This window comes from Palaemon carinicauda, chromosome 2, assembly GCF_036898095.1.
Source record: "Palaemon carinicauda isolate YSFRI2023 chromosome 2, ASM3689809v2, whole genome shotgun sequence".
Classification (NCBI taxonomy): domain Eukaryota; kingdom Metazoa; phylum Arthropoda; class Malacostraca; order Decapoda; family Palaemonidae; genus Palaemon; species Palaemon carinicauda.
The window spans coordinates 41665726-41673225 of record NC_090726.1 but is presented as its reverse complement, the minus strand read 5'-3'; the positions used below and the strand labels follow the sequence as shown (position 1 = coordinate 41673225).

The window sequence follows — 7500 nt, the reverse complement described above, 5'->3', positions numbered from 1 at the left end:
TGGGTACCAGCAAGGGGCAAGAAGTAAAGGCCCGGTCACACCGCCCGAACGTTGCTGGAGCGTTCCTTGAACGGTAGGGAGGTGGACCAAACCCTCGAAAATTTCCTTTAACGTTTTTACGTTCGGTCTTTATTAGGCTGCTGAACGTAGCAAGTCCTCGCATATTTCCCGAGTTTTCTTACACCTCTATTATGGAAGTTGCTAATTTTCTTTTAATAAACTTGCAAAAAAAAAAAAAAACCGTAATTTTAATTGAGATACAGCGACCGTAATTTTTACCCTACTTTGTTATTATCTTTTACAGGTTGGTGACTGTAATATCACTCCGCTACGCTTTTCAACATCCTGTATACCAAACCCTCGAAAATCTAATTTAACGTTTTTACGTTCGGTCTTTATTAGGCTGCTGAACGTGGCAAATCCTCGCATATTTCATGAGTTTTCTTACACCTCTGGAAGTTGCTAATTTATGCAATAAGGGTATTGGTATACAGGATGTCGAAAAGCGTAGCGGAGTGATATTACAATCACCAACCTGTAAAAGATAATAACAAAGTAAGGTAAAAATTACGGTCGCTGTATCTTAATTAAAATTACGGTTTTTTTTTTTAAGTTTATTAAAAATAAAATTAGCAACTTCCATAATAGAGGTGTAAGAAACCTCCGGAAATATGTGAGGATTTGCTACGTTCAGCAGCCTAATAAAGACCGAACGCAAAAACGTTAAATCAAATTTTCGAGGGTTTGGTCCACCTCCCTACCGTTCAAGGAACGCCTCAGCAACGTTCGGGCGGTGTGACCGGGCCTTTATAGATAAAGATAAATTTTTTTTAGATAGAGGTATAGGAAAGAAATCGCCCTGGTATGGATAAAGTAAGAACAGCGTGCAATAGAGGCTCAATACTACGCAGTACTCTAGAAGTTTTATTCCAGCTGTTACCAAGTTGTGGAATGATCTTCCTAATCTGGTGGTTGAATCAGTAGAACTTCAAAAGTTCAAAGTTGGAGCAAATGCTTTTTTGTTGACCAGGCTGACATGAGTCTTTTTATAGTTTATTTATGACATATTTGTTTTTGATGTTGTTAATAGTTTATATATGACATGTCTGTTTTGACGTTGTTACTTATTTTAGAATGATTTATAGTTAATTTGTTCTCTTCATTTATTTATTTCCTTATTTCCTTTCCTCACTGGGCTATTTTTCCCTGTTGGAGCCCCCGGGCTTATAGCATCTTGCTTTTCCAACTAGGGTTGTAGCTTGGCTAGTAATAATAATAATAATAACAATAATAATAACTGGGTACCAGCATCGGCCCATGTCAAGAAAAAGCGCAAGGGACAATGAGTAATAGACAAAGATAAAAATTTTTAAGATAGATAGATGACTAAAAAGAGGTATTGGAAAGAAATCGCCCAGGTATGGATAAAGTAAGAACAACGTGTAATAAACATACATGGCACAGTGTAAAAAGATTTGATGTGATGGTGATATGTCACCTACGCAAGTGAATGAGGAGAGAGGAACATAGTTTTTCTGAGAATACTGTAGGGTTTACTCAGTAGCCTACAAAGAAACGGCTTACTATCAAATATCCATTACCTCTTCTTTAGTTATCCCCCGTACGAGAAATGGTTTACTAGTAAATATTCATTACTTTTTCTGTGGTTACCCCAGTACAAGAAATGCCTTGCTATTAAATAGCCATTATTTTTTTTTCTGTAGTTACCTCCAGTACAAGAAATGGCTTACTATCAAAATTCTTTTATATATATATATATATATATATATATATATATATATATATATATATATATATATATTTATTTATATATATATATCTATATATATTTATATATATAATTGTATATATATATGTATATATATATATATATATATATATATATACATATATATATATATATATATATATATATATATTTATAATTATATATATATGTGTGTGTGTGTGTGTGTGGGTGTGAGAAAGGGAGACAAACCTATTACACACCCCCCTTGCAACATCAAAACAAACAGCCTTGAAGTCATGACTAAACGAAAAAGACTACACCAGGTTTCCCACCACCCATCGAAACCTCAGAATACACAACAATTACGTCGGGGAAAAGCCCAACCCAAAAGAAGCGTTGCCGTGTCAGTTAGGAACCGTGAAGATGTGTAGCCCAATTTAGCCTCAAACACCGGAAGGATTGTGGTGGCCGATGAGGTAACGTCCCTGACTGGTGAACGCCAGACTGGGGTTCGAGTCTAGCTTAAACTCGTCAGTTTGGTCGCTGCAGCCTCACTATCCTTGTGAGCTAAGGCTGGGGGGTTTGGGGGAGCCTATAGGTCTATCAGCTGAGTCATCAGCAGCTATTGCCTAGCCCTCCTTGTTCCTTGCATGGGTGGGGCTAAGGATGGGGGATTTGGGGGATCCTATAAGTCTATCTGCTGAGTAGTAGTCATTGCCTGGCCCTCCCTATTACTAGCTTGGGTGGAGAGGGGGCTCAGGCGCTGATTATATGTATATATGGTCAGTCTCTTGGGCATTGTCTTGCTTGATAGGGCAATGTCACTGTCCCTTGCCTCTGTCATTTATGAGCGGCCTTTAAACCTTTAAATTAATCTCTATGAAAGGACTTGCGCCTCTAACTACTCAGGAGAATTGAGTACAAAATTGCAATAAAACTTGGAACAGTAGGAATCTACGATTAAGCGATAATTAACAAAGGGAAATTAATAGAATGCATATTTACAGAATGAGTGCATAGAGAAGAATGTATGAGAGAGAGAGAGAGAGAGAGAGAGAGAGAGAGAGAGAGAGAGAGAGAGAGAGAGAGAGACTGGTTTCACCCCCGTGTACTGGGGATTACCTTGTCAAAGTCCTCCCCTTTAACAATTATTATCATTATTATTATTATTATTATTATTATTATTATTACTACTAGCTAAGTTACAACCCTAGTTTGAAAAGCAGGATGCTATGAGCCCAAGGGATCTTACAAGGAAAAACAGCCCATTGAGTAAAGCAAATAAGGAAATAAATAAACTACATGAGAAGTAATGAATATAAAATACTTTAAGATCAATAACAACGTTAACTATCCTTAAAACAAGGTCAAACAATTCTTCCTCGCTCAAAGGGTTAACTACTTTAGCTATGGTAAGGAGCTCTTCTAGGAGAAGGACACCTCAAAATCAAACCATTGTTCCCTGGTCTTGGAGAGTGCCATTGCCTCTGTACCATGGTCTTTCACTGTCATGGGGTAGAATTCTCTTGCTTGAGGGTACAATCGGGCACGCTATTCTATCTTATTTCTCTTGCTCTTGTTTTTATTTTTTTAAGTTTTTATAGTTTATATATGAAATATTTATTTTAATGTTGTTACAGTTAATAAAATATTTTATGTTGTAAATTACTTTTTTTGTAGTTTCATTATTTCCTTTCCTCACTGGGCTATTTTCCCTATTGGAGCGTTCAGGCTTATAGCATTCTGATTTTCCAACTAGGGTTGTAGCTTTACAAGTAGTAGTAGTAGTAATAATAACAATAACAACAACAGCCACAACAACAAAAACAACAACAACAACAATAATAATAATAATATTCACAGTATTTTCTTGATAAGAGAAAAATTACATAAATTCAATTAGCATTACGTGTAATGCGAGGGAATGCGAATGCCGTTACGAGGGGAAATAACGCCGTCATTACAAGGACGTAAAGCGGTTAAAAAGTCGCACCTGTAAGGCCCCAGGGCGAAGGGGTGGGGGGTGGGGGGGAGGGCACACACTACCAATTATTCCGGGGCCACAAAGATCAAAGTTGAATATCCAGAAAGATCAGAGGGGTCAGGCCAAGACGCTTGAGTTTTAAGGGCGACCGATCGTCGCGGATTTTCGTATCAAGAATGTCAACGATTACATTATTATTATTATTATTATTATTATTATTATAAGCCAAGCTACAACCCTACAGTCAATTCTTTTTAGTGAGGCAGATTTGCACAGGCCAAGACGCTTGAGTTTTAAGGACGACCGATCGTCGCGGATTTTCGTATCAAGAATGTCAACGATTACATTATTATTATTATTATTATTATTATTATTATTACTAGCCAAGCTACATCCCTACAGTCAATTCTTTTTAGTGAGGCAGATTGGCACCGACTCGCAGGGATGCCAATTTTAGCTCGGAAAAGTTTCCTGATCGCTGATTGGTTAGAATTATCTTGTCCAACCAATTAGCAATCAGGAAACTTTATTATTACTAGCCAAGCTACAACCCTACAGTCAATTCTTTTTAGTGAGGCAGATTTGCACCGACTCGCAGGGGTGCCCTTTTAGCTCGGAAAAGTTTCCTGATCGCTGATTGGTTAGAATTATCTTGTCCAACCAATCAGCAATATTATTATTATTATTATTATTACTAGTCCAGCTACAACCCTAAAGTCAATTCTTTTTAGTGAGGCAGATTTGCACCGACTCGCAGGGGTGCCCTTTTAGCTCGGAAAAGTTTCCTGATCGCTGATTGGTTGGATAAGATCATTCTAACCAATCAGATAGCAGGAGACTTTTTCCGAGCTAAAAGGGCACCGCTGCGAGTCAGTGCAAATATGTCTCATTAAAAAAAAATTGAGTATAGTTGGAAAAGCAAGATGCTATAAGCCCAAGGGCTCCAACAGGGAAAAATAGCCCAGTGAGGAAAGGAAATAAGGAAATAAATAAATGATAAGAATAAATTTACAATATATCATTCTAAGAACAGGAACAGTGTCAAAACAGATATGTCCTATATAAACTAATAATGTCAAAAACAGATATGTCATATATAAAGAATAAAAAGACTCATGTCAGCCTGGTCAACATAAAAACATTTGGATTAATCGATGTACATTATGTTTCTCTGCCTTTTCTTGTTAATGATCCCGAGTTAATCAGGGAAAAATAGCCCAGTGAGGAAAGGAAATATGGAAATAAATAAATGATGAGAATAAATTAACAATATATCATTTTAAAAACAGTAACAGCGTCAAAACAGATATGTCCTATATAAACTATTAATGTCAAAAACAGATATGTCCTATATCAACAATAAAAAGACTCATGTCAGCCTGGTCAACATAAAAACATTTGGATTAATCGCTGTACATTATGTTTCTCGGCCTTTTCTTGTTAAAGGTCTTGAGTTAATCACGTAGATTATTATCTGATAATGAGAGAGTAAAAACTCGGTACGCATTTCTTTCTACTCCAAATTAATCATTAAAACGTACAGTATATAAGTAAGCTCAAATGGAACTGGGCGGGGCACATTGCCAGGATGACAGACAACAGATGGATATCACGAACAATCTTCTGGACACCCCGAGGATACGCAAGAAACCGAGGAAGACAAAAACACCTGCTGGCGAGATGACTTAGACCAACATAAGCAACAGTGTCAAAAAATAGCTTGGGATAGAAGTCTGTGGAGGAACCTGGGGAAGGCCTACATCCAACAAAGGACTTTTGAAGGCTGAAATGATGATGATGATGATGATGATATAAGTATTGGATTCTTGTGTGTGCACCAAACACTAAGGAACTAAAGTACATATACTTCTTAATAAATCTACATCCGGATTAGGAATATAAAAAAGACTATAAAAATTGATATATGAAATACATTATAGATTAATAGCAGCTTGAAGAACTATAAACGAAAACAAAAATGAGAGAATACTTGGTAAGAATCAAAAGAATCGCATAATTAACACAAGGAAATGAAAAGAAGTACACAGAGATGGTAAGAATATATACAATGCGATATAGTAGATGAACAGAGTAAACAAAACTAAAGATGCCTACACATACACCGAATAGTCTGGCCTATTCTTTACAGATTCTCATCTGTCCTCATACATCTGACAACACTGAGATTACCAAACAGTTCTTCACCCAAGGGGTTAACTACTGCACTGTAATTGTTCAGTGGCTACTTTCCTCTTGGTAAGGGTAAAAGAGACTCTTTAGCTATGGTAAGCAGCTCTTCTAGGAGAAGGGCACTCCAAAATCAAACCACTGTTCTCTAGTCTTGGGTAGTGCCATAACCTTTGTACCATGGGCTTTCACTGTCTTGGATTAGAGTTCTCTTGCTTGAGGGCACACTTGGGCAAACTATTCTATCTAATTTCTCTTCCTCTAGTTTGGTTAAAGTATTTATAGTTTATATAGGAATTGTTTATCTTAATGTTGTTACTGTCTTAAAATATTTTATTTTTCCTTCTTTCCTTTCCTCAATGGGCTATTTTCCCTGTTGGGGCCCCTGGGCTTATAGCACTCTGCTTTTCCAACTAGGGTTGTAGCTTAGCAATTAATAATAATAATAATAATAATAATAGTAATAATAATAATAACAGATACCTTTCTGCTTATGAAGCTCGTTGTAAAACTAGAGGGGCACTTAGTAGAGAGCATGCCTTCGCCAAACGGTCTTACTTTGCTCATAGCCCCACTGAGTACTTGTACTTCAATGTATTTTCTTCAAAATCTAAAGGAATTATCCTTGGCTCATACACCACGTGTCTACCTAGTTTCGTTGAAATTGGTTCAGTAGTTTTTGCGTAATGTTCACAAACAAAAATTAACTAACAAAATATTTACCATTTACTTAACATTGCAATTACTTTGAAAGTACTGCTGCGTACTTGTACTTTAGTGTAACTTATCCAAAATTTTACAGATTCCTCCTCAGGTCATACCCAACTTAACTAGCAAGTTAGATAAAATTCGGTACATTAGTTTTTGTGTAAAGTTGCTCGCAAACAAACACACAAATAAATAACCTATAAAACAAACGACAGAGGTGAGTATATACCCTTGTGGTGAAGGAAATAAGGTTATGTAATAATAGCCTCTGCATTGTGACAACAATCACACCTGCTACCAATATTTGACATATTAAGAGAGAGAGAGAGAGAGAGAGAGAGAGAGAGAGAGAGAGAGAGAGAGAGAGAGAGATTTTAGTAAAATGGAATATACCTTGGGTGAAAATTATAGAAAGGGTTATTGTTATAAAGACAAAAGTAAATTACTATTGAGAGAGAGAGAGAGAGAGAGAGAGAGAGAGAGAGAGAGAGAGAGAGAGAGAGAGAGAGATTTTAGTAAAATGGAAAATACCTAGGGTGAAAATTATAGAAAGGGTTATTGTTATAAAGACAAAAGTAAATTACTATTGAGAGAGAGAGAGAGAGAGAGAGAGAGAGAGAGAGAGAGAGAGAGAGAGAGATTTTAGTAAAATGGAATATACCTTGGGTGAAAATTATAAAAAGGGTTATTGTTATAAAGACAAAAGTAAATTACTATTAGAGAGAGAGAGAGAGAGAGAGAGAGAGAGAGAGAGAGAGAGAGAGAGAGAGAGAGAGAGACTCTGCCTCGTATTTGCAACACGGTGTTTTCGAACACTATGTGTAAGGATACCTTAACACGGTGATAAGGTAGGGGCATAGAAGTGATCAGC

At 36.7% G+C, this 7500-nt stretch overlaps 1 protein-coding gene across 1 annotated transcript in view; it reads right to left on the bottom strand.

Moving 5' to 3' along the window:
- Positions 1 to 7500, bottom strand: part of LOC137616171 (apolipoprotein E-like) — a 34426-nt gene that overhangs the window by 427 nt on the left and 26499 nt on the right. The gene's annotated exons all lie outside the window — the stretch shown is intronic.